We start from the raw sequence: 19,209 nt of genomic DNA on the forward strand, positions 1-19,209 counted from the left end.
ATAAAATTAAAATTTATTTCTATGTATCGTTTTTGTCCTTAACGTTTTCGTCCTTAACGTTTTCGTCCTATTTAAGTCTCTAACGTTTTTAAATCGTTTCAATTTTTTCCGCCGTCAATTCTATTAACGGATCCCTAACGGCAAGACAACATTGAGTTAATTTTGAAACGTTAAGAATTTAAATAAGACGATCGAAACGTTAGGGACAACTTTAAAACTTACCTTAAACGTTAAGGACAAAAACGATACTTTACTCTTCTATTTATTAATTTTTATACTGATTTTAATTATGAATATATGTATTAACATTAAAGTATTTTATATATTTATGATACTAAAATATACTTATATCAATATATTTATTCTAAATATATTGCTATATGCAACATACATAAATATATTATTAATAAATATAGTATTATAATAATATATATCATTAATATTAAAATATATATTAATATATATACTATATATGTTATGTTATGAGTATAGGTTTTTTTTTACGAGTTCCTATGAAACGAATACCTCAATCTCTTTTTTTGGATTCCTGATCTACATTTAATCGTGGGAGCGGATTTTATGTCTGTGAGAATTTTGTAGGTTTTCGTTAATTTTTTTGCTGCGAATAATCTCCGTGGGTATCTTCCTATTTGAGTATGATATTTGACTTTTTGAAAAAGAAAAAAAAAATATAATTTTATAGTTTTTACTATTTATTATTCAGTGAGATTAGTTAGATCATAGATGAATTGTTTAGATACGAGAATAAAGCAGTTATTGGGATAGGCCGGATAGCCTATTTGAGGGAGGCCAAACAAGTAAGAAACTATATGTGTAAGAGACCAAATAGCTCACCTAAATCTATCTATAATAAGTATAAGTATGATACAGTAGGTACTTCTCATATTCATATGAGTCTTAGATTTTAGATTTTAAATCATAAATTTTTAATTTTACATTTTAAATTATAAAAGTTGATTTTTTATAATTTTTTTATTTGATTATATTGTTTCTTAAAGTTGATTATAGAAGTAAATCTATTTGATTGTAAGTATAAATTTAGCTTGTAATTTTTATGGCATTATATATAAACCATTGTGTATTTATATGGAGTTACTGATAATATCTGATTTTGTGGGATTTATATAGAACAGTTCATAAATTTTAAATAAAGATGATTTGTAATCAGTGTTTATTAACTCATTGGTTAAATCAAGGGTGTGTTAGTATAATGTAAATAATTAAAGTAACTCGTGAAGTATTTGCGTCAAGTCGTTGGTCACTTGGTCCCTAGACTTGGTCAATGAGAATTAAAGTCTAATTAAAGAGGCATATTTGGGGTCTTTCCTTAGCGTATACGTACTCCCGAAACATTGAAATAAAACCATATATATAGTCAATGTAGTTAGAAGTCACCCTTAGAGTGGGAAATGAGTCGAAACTCGTTTGATGGTTCATCTGCATAATCTGTTAAAAAAAGAGATCAAACTGATGAAAATTTAAAACTGTCATAACAAAAAATTTCTCTAATTCATACTATCTAAATTGCGGGCTTTGACGGATAGGGTGGTTCTCCCGATCGGACGGTCATTTTTATTTTTGGGTCAAGGTCTTTTGTAAAAAAATTTATGCTTGTATTTGGATTATTTTTTCGTTTTTATTTAAGTTATAATTTAGATTATATTCTATAATTGATTTATTAGAGATTTAAAGATATTTAATTATATTTTTTGGATAATATTTATTTTATTTTGGATAATGTTAATTTTATTATTTTGTTTTAAAATATTTGGTTAATGATTATGTTTATTAGATATTTAAAATTATAAAGACTTTAATGTTTATGAATTTAAAAATTATAATTTTTTTATATCTTTAAAAAATATAAATTTATTGAAATAGTTGTGAAATTATATATTATTAATATTTAATGTTAAAAAAAAGAGTTCTAGCAGATTTGGCCTGCCTCACTAGACGGGGCGAGATGAACTAACCCGTTTACTACCTCTAGTCACAGTATATAAAAAGTGAATCTTCTCAATTTTTCTCTCAATTATTTGGTAAAATATAATTTTTAATCATTTAATATTTTTTTATATTTTTTTATTCTATTTAAAAAATATAGAATGAGAGATCACATTTTATTAAATAATTAAAAAATTAAAAAAGTTCATTCTTTAATATATATTACCATCTCATATATAAGTTATTTATCCTTTATTCGAATAGGTTTGTTGTATCATTATTGTGTCATTTCTTAAAGTTATTTATTTTCTGAAAATAATGTCATAATTTTTTTTCTTTTACTTTAAAAGAAAAGAAAAATGTATACCCTAGATATACATGGCTATCAAATTCTAGCTAGTATGCACATATAAAAGAGTTGACATATATACATTCAAAAATATCAGCATCCAATATATAGTAGCCTCTAGAAAAATATTAAGGCAGTTAGTTGAACCTTAAAAAATTCAAAGGATTTTGGGAGACCAGGGGACAAGAACGGTCAATATTCAACTAACCCGCATTTTCTTCTACGTTGCTAGAAATTAAAATTGAACAAAGTGCCAACAAGACAACGTACCATGATGAAAATGTCCAAGCATGTGAAAGAGAATTTAAATACAGAGGATTTTATTTTTTATTTTTATTTTTCTTTATCCTTTTCTTTTTTTTTTTTTTAACAAAATACAGATCGTATTTAGTGATTATATTATTTTATTTTTCAAAAAGTCACAAATCGCCTTGGTTGATTTATTTTTATTTTTTGAAAAACGCATGCTTTTCAAAAAAAAATTTCGAAGAAATACAGATTGTCTTCGATCATATTACTCTTTTTTATTTTTATTTTTGTAAAAACACAAATTATTCCAACTGATTTGACTTTTCAAAAATCGTCCTTTTATATTTTGAAAAAAAAAAAAAACTCATATTTTGAAAATTCACGCATACGTCTCAATTATGAAATTTTTTTCCTTGAGATGCTAGTTTAAATCATAAGGAAATATTTGACATGTAATTTCTATGTGTATTTTTTTTTTTATCTTCGTTGTTTACGTATGTATTTGATCAGCATAATTTTATTGGTCGGAATTATTGTTCAAGCCAACTTTAGAGATGTTTATGTTTCTCAAAATCACAAAAAAGGTATTTGTTAAATAAAAAAAAAAGTGTATTTGTATTGGTTTGGAAAAGCATAGGTAAACAATAAAAATATTAAATAATGTGAACAATGGATATATTGGATGTTCAATTCATTAGGTGTGTAAATGATTATCCGAGTTAAGACTCAAAGTAGTCCCTCAAGTTACACTCAAGCTTTATAGTAGTCCCTAAAATTAATAGTTACTTATATGCATCACTGAAGTTGCACTCCGGGACTCAGAGTCATCTTTCAAGCATTTTTTGTCAACTAGGCTCCACCGAAAAGTTGAGATGGACTCCCTTTTAACACGTTGGCAAAGTAAGGGATAGATGACGTGGACGAGAAAACATTTTGTGAGCAATTTGGTCCCTGAATCAATTTTAAAAAATCCTAATCCCCAAAATTAAAGACCCTATCTACATCCCTTTTGCTTCTCTTCTCTAACCTCACATACGTTCTCCTCTTCATCTTCAAAGTTATATGGTTATGGTCGGCGCGAGCTCAAAGCCTCAACCTTCTCTGTTGTTGCCTCTCGCTGGCCTCAACCATTCTGAATGCAACAACTTCAACCAGTTGACCCAAAAACTTCTAAAAGATATATTAATAACTGTGTCCCTTTGTTAGATAAAACTGAAACAATCAATAAAACAAGTCTAGTTATACATATGTTATTAACCTAGAAAAGGACTTCCATCTTATGTGAAAGAGAAGTTTTTTCCAACAATTCAGAAGATGTGTAATAAATTACTACTCAACGTTCAAACTTATCTTTTTAATAAGTCGACTTCAAATACAAAATAAGACTATTAACTGACATCTCCTCCAATAATTAGAAGATACATAATTTAGAATCCGAACTAGCAAGAATAAATTTAACTGCATCAGTTTCAGACAGTGATTTTTTTAGTATATAATAGCAACATCAACCCTGGACAAACTACATTACCAACTAAGAAGGTCAAAATTTTACTTTAGCAGAGAAAATTACAATTTAAAATTGAATACACCCATACTATAAGGATTGCATGGAGCTTCTCTCTCAACCCCTCTATTCTAAACTTAAAAATCAAGAATAATCATGTCATGTTAGGATAATGAATAAATAAACAAATTGCTAATCTAACACAAGGTTTCTGATACACTTAAGATGAAATTAAAACCTCAACCTACTACAAATATAAGTAACTTTTTTGTACCAATAAACTTTAGTTATTTGTGATTGAAGGATAAGAATCAATCATGTGTTAACTCAAATCACTATATTTTTATATCTATAAAACTTATAATCAAATAAAAAAGTTCACGTCACTATTAATTTACAAGTAAATTAAAAAAATCCAAAAAATTCACCAAAAAACATTCACAACTCTTAAATATTGATTGTTGAAAAGTTAACAATACCCTGTATAAACAAGGGTACCAAAGAAAACCTTAAAAATAAATATGTCATATATAACAATTATTATCATATCCATAGCAATCAAATACGGGTAAACAATTAAAATTAAAGAAAATATTATTAACAGGTACCTGTGGTCTAAATAATGTACATGAATTCAATAAACAGTAAAGGATCTCAAGAAACTGGCAATGCATATTGTCCCTAAAATTTGTTATCATTCCTTTAACCGGTACAGAATAATATGTTTAATAAATGTCTTATGAGTAATTTTATACATTCATGTCATAAGAAAAATCTTATTCACATAAAAAGCATACTAGAAGTCCAAGAAGTATTATTCCTTCCTATCGAATAACATAGGATCGCAAAAGATTAAGAACTTGATTCAAAAAGAGAATCAGGATATCTGTTATGCAATCACCATAATAAGTTTACATTAGAAATTAAACATAGAAAATGCATGAACACCTAAAACTAAATCATAAATAGGTCAAGGTGACAAAAAGGAATCAATACCCAATTAGCACCAACTTCTTATCTTGATTTTGTAAAATTTGGGTGATGACATCAAAGACGCCTTCATGCATTAAAACCCTAAAAACATGCATAAAAATTAAAAGCTGGGAATCAACAGGGTTCATAAAACTTACAAACCTAGCTAGAATAAATCAAATAAAAAATAATTAAGAGTTAAACATCAGTGCTACAAGTTAGAAAAGTATTATAAACGAGTATAATACCATACTATAATTGTACATTATTACAATGTGAAAGATTACATAATATCAGTGCTATAATCTTGGTCGAAAAGCTCTAACTAGTTTTATAATCACAATATCACATGTAATTACCTAAAGAGCCGAAGCTGCTGGACCATCTGTAAGCTCTTGCTTAAGGGACAAAACTCGTGCAGGAAATATACCTATTCATCCCATAAATGATGCATATCAAGTTTAAAATAAGAATCAGCACTAACAAAGACAACAATTATTAAATAATACAGCTTTAAAATTTAGGAGCTATAATGATACAAGTTAGGATAATATTCTCACTAATATAGCATATTAATATATGATAAAATTCAAATATTCATTTAGAAAGAGAAACATCACTCTGATGCTAATATCAATATATTACAAGAAGTAAAATATAAACTCTATAGTCAACAGTAAATGCATTTCAACCCTAAACTACATTATCACTAACACAAAATAAAAAAATTGAAACAAAAATCAATAAAATCATCTTATGTAACTACAAAAAAAAAATAAAATAACAAGATTTACCACAAACAGAGCATCTTTTATGGCTAGAGAGATCCCTTTTGCTTATCTCTGTTGGAGAAATCATTTTTTGAAAATACTCTCACAAACGACGACAAAAAAGCCAACTGTGGAGACCAGTCGAGTTTTGAAGGAAGACATTGTAGCAACCTCACTCAGAGTAGCACCATTGAAGATAGGTTTTGAAGGAAGACGTTTGTGTTTTTGTTTTGTAACAAAGAGAAAACGTTGAGTTATGCTTCTGCCCATGAAAACGACGTCGTTTGGCCCAAATTAGGCGTCAAACCAACAGTGTGTCGTTTTGGGTTTACCAATATGTCAAAAGAGAGTCCACCTCAGCTTTCCGGTGAAGCCTAGTTGACGGAAAATGCTTGAAGGATGACTCTGAGTCCCGGAGTACAACTTCAGGGATGTATATAAGTAATTATTAATTTCATGGACTATTATGATACTCGAGTGTAACTTGAGGGACCACTTTGAGTCTTAACTAATGGTTATCCTAATATTAAAATTTAGGTGAGTAATTTGGGAGTGTAGTGTGTTTTTACTTTGTTGGGCCAATTTTAAAACCTATTGTTCACAAAAATCTATAAATCGTTGTTTACCTAGCAAAGTCTTTATAATTTTACAAAGTTAGAGAAATTTTTTAAAGCATTTAAAAAAGTATTTTACAAAATTAGTTTGCATGTTTGAAAATTAAAAATCTAATATAATTTCATAAATTAATAAATATTTAGATTTACCTTTAACTAATTGTTGATGCCATATTCCATTCACAATCAAATTTCTTCCTCCATTTATGTTTATTATTATTATTTTAAATTTTAAAACTATTTTGTTACATATAATAATTATTATTTGTACTTAATCAAAATTATTTTAAAAAGTTATTTTCTAAAAGCAAGCTTTATTAAGCCACCTATGGAAAATAGAAATTTTATCAAATTAACCTGATACATGTTACATAAAATGTGAAATTAAACCAACTAAACTAAATCTATAATCCTAATTAATGAAAGAATATTAAGTAACTAACTTTTATCGGTTAACATCAGTTATTTTTTTTTTGAAATTATTTTGTCTATTTTAAATCTAGACCTTAAACACAAAAATTTTTAATTTTAAATTATAAACTATAAACCTAAATCTTAAAATTGATTAATGTTAACTAATTAAAAGTGAATCCAATAAAAATTGTATTATACAAAAACCTGAGAGAAGAGATAATTTTTGTAGTTTATTTTTAAACACATAATTGGGGTATCATATATCGGAATCTAGCCCAAGAATATATGATTATGGACGGGGTCCTCCAAAACCGAATTAATAAAAACACGATAGAATGGGCCAAAAATATTGTGTCAAACCCCTACCAAGTCTTGACCCTTAAAACAAAAATATTAAAAGACCACTACTGGGTAATTTTTCTAATTTTATAATCATGTTGCTGTTTATTCTTTTGAAAACCTTGGCTCTCTCATATCAATGGCTTCTGTTTGCATTATTATAATAAGATTGAAACTGCACAAAATTCTTCCAATTATGTATGCTATAATTCCACTATCTACCATCATTAAAGTGGACGGACCCAAATGTCATAGGTCGTCCACCAAAATGATTTCCCTCCGGAAAATCAGACCAAACCACAGAACACAAATCTTAAATTACTATAAATTTTTTTTCTTTTAAATTAACTTGGTTAATCAAATGGCTAAAACTAAATATTTTATTAATTTTAAAACATAAATATCAGTAAAAAACATTTTTTAAAATTTAAATAAAATTATCAAAACTAATAAAATAAAAATAAAAATTTTAATTTTATATTTTAATTCAAATTTTAAAAATTTACATTATATAAATTTATAAATTTAAAATAGAATGCTTAACGTTTTCTTAAAATTTTTTCAAATTGATCCTATAATTCATTAGTGTCCAATAAACAATTACCAAAACTATTGATGATGAGAAAATTAATTTAAAAATATAATTCTCTAACAGATGCTAAAATTTAGATTTTTGAAATTTAGATGTAATAGATAATCATAATAAAGAGACCGATCAAATTTATATAATATTTTATTTGAAAAATAATAAAAATATTATATCAATCAAATCATCATTTAAGTTGTAAAATAAATAATATGAATTTTTTTAATATAAAACAAAAAAATAATTAATTCTCAAAACTAAGATATTTGAACTTTAAATTCTAGAATGTGATTTTTTTTTTGTATTAGGGGCAAGTTTGCTACACACCCGATGAACTCTATATAAATTATGGAGTTCGTCGCACTCTCAGTAAACTGTATAATTTATATAGATTTCGCTGCACCCCTGGCGAACTGTATGTTGAGTTCGGTAGAGTATAAAAAACGTGGGCTATTCTCATTTGTCGCTTTCTTTCCAAATCTCTCTTTCAAATTGGCTTTGTTCCCCCGTTACTTGTGATAGCCAGATTCTTCTGTATAATATTTTTTGTGTTTCGACGTCCATGAAGTTCGTTATCCATGATATCATCAGTTTCAGGTCATTAAATAATATGTTAGTTAGCGTTATTGTTTTTAGGTTAGTTAAAGTTAATGTTTACATGTTAGTTAAAGTTACTGTTTAGTGGTTGCATGTTAGTTAGAGTTACAGATTTACTATTTACATGTTAGTTAGAGTTACTGTTTTGGATTTACATGTTAGTTAGATTTTTTACGTTATTGTTTTCTAGTACAGTTGCTGTTTATTATTTATAACCTGTTAATTAGTATAAGTTATTAGTCAATTCTTTGTTAGTTTAGTCGGAATAGGTAGTTTAAGTTGTGAAGTAGAAGGTAATTAGTGGAATAATTAGTTAGGTTAGGTTAGATTAAAAAGAAACATGATTAGTAAAATTTAGGGTTAAGTTAGTTATTGATTAGGATTGTTGAGGGTGTTAGTTGACGGCCTCATGTAGTTGGATTAAATTTTGATTAGTAAGTTTATAAATTGATTAAGTAAGGTAGACAAGTAGGAGGTGTAAATATGTTTTTTAAGAATTTAGTTAATGTGAAAGGAACTGAGTTCAGTATATGTTATTTTATTTTACTAGAGTGTGGTTAGATGGAGCAGCAGTTATTGGGTTACGAGACGCTTTACAGATTGGATCATGCTGAGTACATTGCTGGCAGACTTGATCGAGTGGTACACTTTTATCACTGTTGTTTATTTTGTTGTAATTAATAAATAGTGAATTTGTTATTTAATGTGTTCACCATCCTTTGTTTTTATTTGTTATTTTCGTTTGGTTGGCGTCTCGGATCTTGCGTACCAGACGGAATTTGATGAGATGGCCGCCGAAGCAGATTAGGTCATATCTCAAACGAGCCGGGTTTGAGTATGTGGCGTACATGTGATAAACCCCATTTTTAGGGTTTATCTTGTGTTGAATTTAGAGGATTTTATCAACTTTTTCCACATTTATTCACTAAAATAGCATGGTTTTGTAAATTCTCCTTAAATTGTGTTTAAGAGTGAAAATATGTGACGAATAGATTTTTGAGGGTTTAGAATTTCACAAATGAATTCTCGTTGCACGTATAGCTTCTAAACCAATCACTAATCCTTTCATACAAAAAGTTGTTTGTCACTAGTACAAACCCCTAAAATTTATAAACCGAAGTATTGGACCTCGGGTCGTTCTCCCTAGGAATTACAATAAAGTGTCTTGTTATTGGTTATGGATTGTATTTTGGGGTTTTGGATAAGAAGCATGAAAAGTAAATGGCAATGAAAATGAACTAAAAACTATAAAAGGCTCTTGGAAAGGTGTGAGAACTAGAAGTCCTATCCTAGTTATCTTTCTCAATTGTGATGAGAATTGTTCATTGCTACCACTTAGTTAACCCTTACTAATTAAAGGAAAGTCAAGTGGATGAATTGACTTGAGCCACAAGTTCTAGCCAACTCCCAAGGAAAGACTAGCTTTAGTGCACTCCAAACCAATGAGCAACTTCTAATTATCAATCAACAAAGACATTAGATAACTCAAGCATCACTAATTACTCTACCATAGCCAAGAGGAACAAAATCTATACTAAAATCCAACCAAGCATTTCATCAAACACTTGGAAGGCATAAAAGAAAAGCAAAGTAAATTGATAACAAAAATAAAATCTAACAACAATTATGGCAATGAATTAACAACAACAATTAAAAGGAACACAATTATCATGAAGTACCTCAAATTGCATTATTGAAAGAAAATAAAGAGAACAGGAGTATCATGATTACAAAACCTAGAAACAAAATAAGAGAAATTACAACAAGAGAATATGGATAGAGAGAAGAACCAAAGTGTAGTAATCATCAATTGAAGGTAGAAGTAGAAGGAGACTTGAATTAAACCTAGAACTATGAGATCCTAATCTAACCCTAATTCCTAATCCTAAGTCTAGAGAGAAGAGAGAGCTTCTCTCTCTAAAACTCTAAACTAAAAAAGTGATTCTATGTCCAAAGGTGATGATAATCCTCTTCTTCTTAATCCTTCATCCTTTTATTCCTTTCCCTTAGCAATTTGGCGCCAAAAATGGGTTCAGAAACCCTCTCAAATCGCCAGGCACGTGTTGCATTAGTGAGGTCATGTGCCCTCATTGGCGCGCGCGCGCACGGTACGCATGCGCGTCCCTGGCTAATTCTGCGATGTGCGCGCGAGCGCCTTGTGCGCGTGCGCGTGCATGGCTAACTTTGCTTCTTTGACTTTTTATGCTTCTCTCCACTTGTATGCTTCCTTCCTTGCTTCCTTTGATCCATGCCTAGCCCATTTCAATCCTGGAATTACTAGCAAACACATCAAGGCATCTTTATGGAATCAAAGAAGAATTAGAATTCATCAAAATAAGGCTTAAAAAGCATGTTTTTACACTTAAGCACAAATATGGGAGAGATAACAAAATCATGCTAATTCCTAGGCTAAATGTGACAAAAGGTTATCAAAATACTCTAAATTCAATGCAAAACAAACCGTCAAATTGGGGTTTATCAATATGCTTTTTAGGCACAAAAATTAATAAATTTAATTCACTTTAATTCCATTAGATGCGTTGATATGTTTGTTAAGTGATTTCAGGTTTAGAAGGCAAAGATTGGATTGAAGGAATGAATAAAAAGCATGTAAAAATGGAGAATTCATGAAGAAATGAGGATTTGCTGAATTCAGGGCGACGCATATACGTGGCCCATGCATATACGTGGGAAGAAAATCTGCCAGACGACGCATATACGTGGCCCATGCATACGCGTGGGAAGAAATCTGTCAAGCGACGCATATACGTGGCCCATGCGTACGCGTGGGAAGCAGCACGTGACCAACTTAAAGGCAATACGCTGGGGGCGATTTCTGAGCCATCCAGGCCTAAATCCAACTCATTTCTGATGCTATTGAACCCAAGGATTGAAGGGGGAATGAACCAAGTAGAAATAGTTTAGTTTTTCATCATGTTTTAGGTTAGAATTCTAGAGAGAGAAGCTCTCCTTTCTCTCTAGAATTTAGGGTAGTTTAGGTCAAATTTTCTTAGATCCAAGTTTTAATTCTTGTTTCATTTTAGTTTTCCTTTACTTTTATTTGTTCTAGCACTTTGGTTTATCTATTTCTCTTGTTAATTTCTTATTTTGCTCTCTTTTATGTTGATGAACCCGTGTTGGATTCTTATTTTCTCTAATGCAATTTTATGTTTCCTTCTCTTTTATGTTTATCTTAGTTGCTATTGTTGATTTCTTGCTTATGTTAGTTATAGCTTTTACTAATTCTTGCATTTTGTGATGTTTACTTTTATTGCACTCTAGGTGTTTGATAAAATATTTCCTTTGATTATGAAGTAGTTTTCTACACTCTTGGCCTAGGCTAAGGGAATTGGGTGGCCTTGAGTCATTGAGTCTAATTGAATTGGTGATTTAAGAATCCTTAGTGGTCATATTGATACCCATTGACACTAATCTACCACTAAGTCCATTAGTGGATGGATTAGAACTTATGAGTTGAAATTGACCAAGCTATTTGACGTACTTCACTTGTAGAAGTAGACTTAATGGGCTTGGTTCCTCATAATTATCAACATATGGTTATTAGACAAGGATGGTGATCCCAATTCCTATGCCTTAGCCAAGAGTTCTTTTCCTTTCCTTTATTAGTTAATTGTCATTTACTTTCTTGTTATTTATTTTTTTTTGTCAATCATCAAATTAAACCCGCTTGTTCCTTTATAGCAAATAATTGAGCACTTCATTGCAATTCCTTGTGAGACGACCCGAGGTTTAAATACTCTCAATTTTTTATTGGGGTTTGTACTTGTGACAACTATAATTAAACTTTGATGGAGAATTATTAATTGGTTTGGAACTATGCTTACAACAAAGTTCTTTTTTTATTGAGAAATTCTAGACCAACGATAATTCTTACATCAATATGGTGGAGTTCGAGCATGACTGGCCATTGACCTCGGCATTGATAGAGAGGTGGTGGCCTGAGTTCCACATGTTTCATCTACCATGCAGGGAGATGACTATTGATGAGCGGATATTTTATACGCTTTTTGGCATTGTTTTCATATAGTTTTTAGTATGTTTTGTTTAAGTTTTATTATGTTTTCATAGGTTTTTGTGAAAAATTCATATTTTTGGATTCTACTTTCAGTTTATGTGTTTTCATGCAATTTCAGGTATTTTCTGGATGAAATTGAGGAGTTGGAGCAAAAGACTGATTCAGAGACAGAGAAAGCACTGTAGATGCTATCAGGATTTGACCTCCGTGCACTCGAAGGAGCTTTCTGGAGCTACCGAAGTCCAAATGGCGCGTTCTCAGCGGCTATGAAAAGCTAACATCTAGGGATTTCCAGAAATATATAATAGTTTATACTTTGTTTCGGAAATAAAGGCCCAAAGCTGGCGTTCAACGCCAGCCACCAGCCCCAGTCCTGGTGTCCAGCGCCCACAATAGGGTGGCCAGCGTCCAACGCCCTAAAGGGGACCCCTAGCAAGCGTTCAACATCCCTAGGGAGTCTTAGCACGTGGAGACACTCTTTGCTCAGCCCAAACACTCACCAAGTGGACTCCAGAAGTAGATTTTCGCACTATCAACTTAGTTTATCTTATTTCTGTAATCCTTAGTTATTAGTGATGAGCGGATAATTTATACGCTTTTTGACATTGTTTTTAGTAGGATCTAGTTACTTTTAGGGATGTTTTCATTAGTTTTTATGTTACTTTACTACGAGTTTGTGTGTTTTTCTGTGATTTCAGGTATTTTTTGGCTGAAATTGAGGGACTTGAGCAAAAATCAGATTCAGAGGTTGAAGAAGGATTGCTGATGCTGTTGGATTCTGACCTCCCTGCACTCAAAGTGGATTTTCTGGAGCTAAAAAACTCGAAATGGCGCGCTTCCAATTGCGTTGGAAAGTAGACATCCAGGGCTTTCCAGCAATGTATAATAGTCCATACTTTTGCCTCTCAGCCATGCCTGGACTTTCACTTATGTATTTTTAATGGTAGAGTTTCTACACTCCATAGATTAAGGTGTGGAGCTCTGCTGTTCCTCAAAGATTAATGCAAAGTACTATTGTTTTCTATTCAATTCATCTTGTTTCGCTTCTAAGATATTCATTCATACTTCAATCTGAATGTGATGAACGTGACAATCATCATCATTCCCTATGAACGCGTGCCTGACAACCACTTCCGTTCTACCTTAGACTGAATGAGTATCTCTTAGATCTCCTAACCAGAATCTTCGTGGTGTAAGCTAGAATGATGGCGGCATTCAAGAGAATCCGGAAGGTCTAAACCTTGTCTGTGGTATTCCGAGTAGGATTCAATGAATGAATGACTGTGACGAGCTCCAAACTCGCGATTGCGGGGCGTTAGTGACAGACGCAAAAGGATAGTAAATCCTATTCCAGCATGATCGAGAACCGACAGATGAATAGCCGTGCCGTGACAGGGTGCGTTGATCATTTTCCCGAGAGAAGACCGAAAGTAGCCATTGACAATGGTGATGTATCACATAAAGCTAGCCATGGAAAGGAGTAAGACTGATTGGATGAAGATAGCAGGAAAGCAGAGGTTCAGAGGAACGAAAGCATCTCCATTCGCTTATCTGAAATTCTCACCGATGAATTACATAAGTATTTCTATCCCTATTTTATTATATTATTTTCGAAAACTCCATAACCATTTGATGTCCACCTGACTGAGATTTACAAGGTGACCATAGCTTGCTTCATACCGACAATCTCCGTGGGATTCGACCCTTACTCACGTAAGGTATTACTTGGACGACCCAGTGCACTTGCTGGTTAGTTATGCGAAGTTGTGAAGATATGTTTAGACCATGGTCCTGTGCATCCGTTTTTGGTGCCATTGCCAGGGAATCAATTTAGAACAACAATTCACAACCTGAGTAGCAATTTCGCATACCAAGTTTTTGGCGCCGTTGCTGGGGATTGTTCGAGTTTGGACAACTGACGGTTCATCCTGTTGCTCAGATTAGATAATTTTCTTTTTGTTTTCTTTTCAAAAATTTTTCAAAAATCTTTCAAAAATTCTTCTTTTGTTTTCGAAAAAAAAATGTTTTCAAAAAAATATATATATATATATTTTTATTCAAAATTTTTAAGAATGAATTCTAGTGTTTCATGAAGCATGTGAAGCCTGGCTGGCTGTAAAGCCATGTCTAAATTCGTTTGGACTGAGGCTTCCAACCATCAGCTGTTATACGACTGTAGGGTATGTCAGGCATGTCATGTCTGATTTACATGCTGAAGCTTGGCTGGCCATTGGCCATGCCTAGTGTTTTGGACCGGAGCTTTCATTGAAAGCTTGGCTGGCTAGTGAGCCATGTCTAATTCCTGGACTGAAGCTTTAGACTAAGAATGCAAGATTCCTGGAAGTCATATTAAAAATTTTGGAATCCTTATTTTCCTTTTTCAATTAATTTTCGAAAAATCCCAAAAAATTAGAAAATCATAAAAATAAAAAATATTTCTCTGTTTCTTGTTTGAGTCTTGAGTCATGTCATAAGTTTGGTGTCACTAGCATATGCATCTTGCATTTTTCGGAAAAATTCATACATTCATAGTGTTCTTCATGATCTTCAAGTTGTTCTTGGTAAGTCTTCTTGTTTGATCTTTGCATTTGCATGTTTTGTGTCTTTTCTTGTTTTTCATATGCATTCTTGAATTCTTAGTGTCTAAGCATTAAAGAATTCTAAGTTTGGTGTCTTGCATGTTTTCCTTGCATTAAAAATTTTTCAAAAATATGTTCTTGATGTTCATCATGATCTTCATAGTGTTTTTGGTGTTCATCTTGACATTCATAGCATTCTTGCATGCATTCATTGTTTTGATCCATAACTTTCATGCATTGCATCATTTTTCTTGTTCTTCTCTCTCATCATAAAAATTCAAAAATAAAAAAAATATCTTTCCCTTTTTCTCTCATCAAATTCGAAAATTTGGATTGACTTTTTCAAAAATTTTAAAATCAAGTTGTTTCTTATGAGTCAAATCAAATTTTCAATTTGAAAATCTTATCTTTTTCAAAAATCAAATCTTTTTCAAAAATCAAATCTTTTTCAAATTTCTTAGTTATTTTCGAAAATTCCAACAATATTTTTCAAAAACATTTTTCTTATTTTTATATCAAATTTTCGAAAATAACAATAACAATTAATGTTTTGATTCAAAAAATTTCAAGTTTGTTACTTGCTTGTTAAGAAAGATTCAAACTTTAAGTTCTAGAATCATATCTTGTGATTTTTTGTGAATCAAGTCATTAATTGTAATTTTAAAAATCAAATCTTTTTCAAAACTAATTCATATCATATCTTTTCAAAAATATCTTCTCATCATACCTTTTTTCAAAAAAAAAATTTTCAAAATATCTTTTCTAACTTCCTAACTTCTTATCTTTTCAAATTTGTTTCAACTAACTTTTTATTTGTTTCTTAACTTTTTCAAAACTACCTAACTAACTCTCTCTCTCTAATTTTCGAAAATATCTTCCCTCTTTTTCAAAAATTTCTTTTTTATTAACTAATTATTTTTATTTTTGATTTTAAAAATTTTTCGAAAAAAAAAATACTAACCTTTTTCAAAAACTATTTTCGAAAATCACTAACTCCTTTTCAAAAAATTATTTTCGAAAATTCTCCCTCTCCCATCTTATTCTATTTATTTATTCATCTACTAATATCTCATCTCACATCTCTACCCTCCTCACAGTTGTGTTTCTTCCATTACATTACATTCTTTGTCTCCCTCTTTTCTCCCACTCACAAAGGGATCCCTATACTGTGGTATAAAGGATCTCTATTATTATTATTTTTCTGTGCCCTCTTCTTTGTCATATGAGCAGGAGCAAGGACAAGAACATTCTTGTTGAAGCAGATCCAGAACCTGAAAGGACTCTGAAGAGAAAATTAAGAGAAGCTAAATTACAACAATCCAGAGATAACCTTTCAGAAATTTTCGAACAGGAAGAGGAGATGGCAGCCGAAAATAATAATAATGCAAGGAGGATGCTTGGTGACTTTACTGCACCTAATTCCAATTTACATGGAAGAAGCATCTCCATTCCTGCCATTGGAGCACACGACTTTGAGCTGAAACCTCAATTAGTTTCTCTGATGCAGCAGAACTGCAAGTTTCATGGACTTCCATCTGAAGATCCTTTTCAGTTCTTAACTGAATTCTTGCAGATATGTGATACTGTTAAGACTAATGGAGTAGATCCTGAAGTCTACAGGCTCATACTTTTCCCTTTTGCTGTAAGAGACAGAGCTAGAGTATGGTTGGACTCTCAACCTAAGGATAGCCTGAACTCTTGGGATAAGCTGGTCAAGGCTTTCTTAGCCAAGTTCTTTCCTCCTCAAAAGCTGAGTAAGCTTAGAGTAGATGTTCAAACTTTCAGACAGAAAGAAGGTGAATCCCTCTATGAAGCTTGGGAAAGATACAAACAGTTGACCAAAAAGTGTCCTTCTGACATGCTTTCAGAATGGACCATCTTGGATATATTCTATGATGGTCTGTCTGAGTTATCTAAGATGTCATTGGATACCTCTGCAGGTGGATCCATTCACCTAAAGAAAACGCCTGCAGAAGCTCAAGAACTCATTGACATGGTTGCTAATAACCAGTTCATGTACACTTCTGAGAGGAATCCTGTGAGTAATGGGACGCCTATGAAGAAGGGAGTTCTTGAAGTTGATACTCTGAATGCCATATTGGCTCAGAATAAAATATTGACTCAGCAAGTCAATATGATTTCTCAGAGTCTGAATGGAATGCAAGCTGCATCCAACGGTACTCAAGAGGCTTCTTATGAAGAAGAAGCTTATGATCCTGAGAACCCTGCAATAGCAGAGGTGAATTACTTAGGTGAACCTAATGGAAACACCTATAACTCATCATGGAGAAATCATCCAAATTTCTCATGGAAGGATCAAAAGCCTCAACAAGGCTTTAATAATGGTGGAAGAAACAGGTTTAACAATAATAAACCTTTTCCATCATCCACTCAGCAACAGACAGAGAACTCTGAACAAAATACTTCTAATCTAGCAAACTTAGTCTCTGATCTATCTAAGGCCACTGTAAGTTTCATGAATGAAACAAGGTCTTCCATTAGAAATTTGGAAGCACAAGTGGGCCAGCTGAGTAAAAGGATCACTGAAATCCCTCCTAGTACTCTCCCAAGCAATACAGAAGAGAATCCAAAAGGAGAGTGCAAGGCCATTGACATAAGCACCATGGCCGAACCTGTAAGGGAAGGAGAGGACGTGAATCCCAAGGAGGAAGACCTCCTGGGACGTCCAGTGGTCAATAAGGAGCTTCCCTCTGAGGAACCAAAGGACTCTGAGGCTCATCTAGAGATCATAGAGATTCCATTGAACCTCCTTAAGCCCTTCATGAGCTCTGATGAGTATTCCTCTTCTGAAGAGAATGAGGATGTTACTGAAGAGCAAACTGCCAAATTTCTTGGTGCAATCATGAAGCTGAATGCCAAATTATTTGGCATTGATACTTGGGAAGTTGAACCTCCCTTGTTCATCAATGAACTAAGTGATCTGGATCAACTGACATTGCCTCAGAAGAGACAGGATCCTGGAATGTTCATAATACCCTGTATCATAAACACCATGATCTTTAAGGCTCTGTGTGACCTTGGTTCAGGAATAAACCTCATGCCCCTCTCTGTAATAGAGAAACTGGGAATCTATAGGGTGCAAGCTGCTAAAATCTCATTAGAGATGGCAGACAGTCCAAGAAAACAGGCTTATGGACAAGTAGAGGATGTGTTAGTAAAGGTTGAAGGCCTTTACATCCCTGCTGATTTCATAGTCCTGGATACTGGAAAGGAAGAGGATGAATCCATCATCCTAGGAAGACCTTTCCTAGCCACAGTAAGAGCTGTGATTGATGTGGACAGAGGAAAATTAGTCCTTCAATTGAATAAGGACAACCTTGTGTTTACAACTCAAGGATCCCTCTCTGCATCCATGGAGAGGAAGCAGAAAAAGCTTCTCTCAAAGCAGAGTCAACCCAAGCCCCCACAGTCAAACTCTAAGTTTGGTGTTGGAAGGCCACAACCAAACTCTAAGTTTGGTGTTGAACTCCCATATCCAAACTCTAAGTTTGGTGTTGGAGGGTCTCAACAATGCTCTGAACATCTGTGAGGCTCCATGAGAGCCCACTGTCAAGCTATTGACATTAAAGAAGCGCTTGTTGGGAGGCAATCCAATTTTTATTTATCTAACTATATTTTTCTTAGTTATATGTCTTTATAGGTTCATGATCATGTGGAGTCACAAAATAAATATAAAAATTGAAAACGGAATCAAAAACAGCAGAAGAAAAATCACACCCTGGAGGAAGCATCTGCCTGGCGTTCAACGCCAGAACAGAGCATGGTTCTGGCGCTGAACGCCCAGAACAAGCATGGTTCTGGCGTTCAACGCCAGAAATGGCAACAAATGGGCGTTGAACGCCCAAAATGGGCACCAACCTGGCGCTGAACGCCCAGAGTTGTGTGCAAGGGCATTTTACATGCCTAATTTGGTGCAAGGTTGTAAATCCTTGAACACCTCAGGATCTGTGGACCCCACAGGATCATCTCAGGATCTGTGGACCCCACAGGATCCCCACCTACCTCCACTCACTTCTTCTCACCCCTCTTCCACACAATCCCATAAACACTCTTCCCCAAAACTCTTCACCAATCACCTCAATCTCTCTTTCCCATCACCTATTCACCACTCACATCCATCCACTCTTCCCCATAAACCTACCTCATAAACCCCACCTACCTTCAAAATTCAAAACCAATTTCCCACCCAAACCCACCCATATGGCCGAAACCTT

The 19,209-nt window shown here is 32.6% G+C and overlaps 1 long non-coding RNA gene and 1 other non-coding gene across 2 annotated transcripts; both read right to left on the minus strand.

The window, feature by feature from the left end:
- Positions 1 to 4,742: 4,742 nt before the first annotated feature.
- On the minus strand, positions 4,743 to 6,018 carry LOC112746984 (uncharacterized). The gene is made up of 3 exons (XR_003174696.3): positions 5,834 to 6,018; positions 5,399 to 5,469; positions 4,743 to 5,141 (listed from the first exon to the last, which is right to left on the minus strand). It is a non-coding gene; the product is annotated as an uncharacterized lncRNA (long non-coding RNA).
- A 10,712-nt stretch (positions 6,019 to 16,730) lies between these two features.
- On the minus strand, positions 16,731 to 16,838 carry LOC112752221 (small nucleolar RNA R71). Its single transcript, XR_003176665.1, has one exon. It is a non-coding gene; the product is annotated as a small nucleolar RNA R71 (small nucleolar RNA).
- Positions 16,839 to 19,209: the final 2,371 nt, after the last annotated feature.

The sequence above is a fragment of the Arachis hypogaea genome, chromosome 15 (genome assembly GCF_003086295.3).
Source record: "Arachis hypogaea cultivar Tifrunner chromosome 15, arahy.Tifrunner.gnm2.J5K5, whole genome shotgun sequence".
Taxonomy (NCBI): domain Eukaryota; kingdom Viridiplantae; phylum Streptophyta; class Magnoliopsida; order Fabales; family Fabaceae; genus Arachis; species Arachis hypogaea.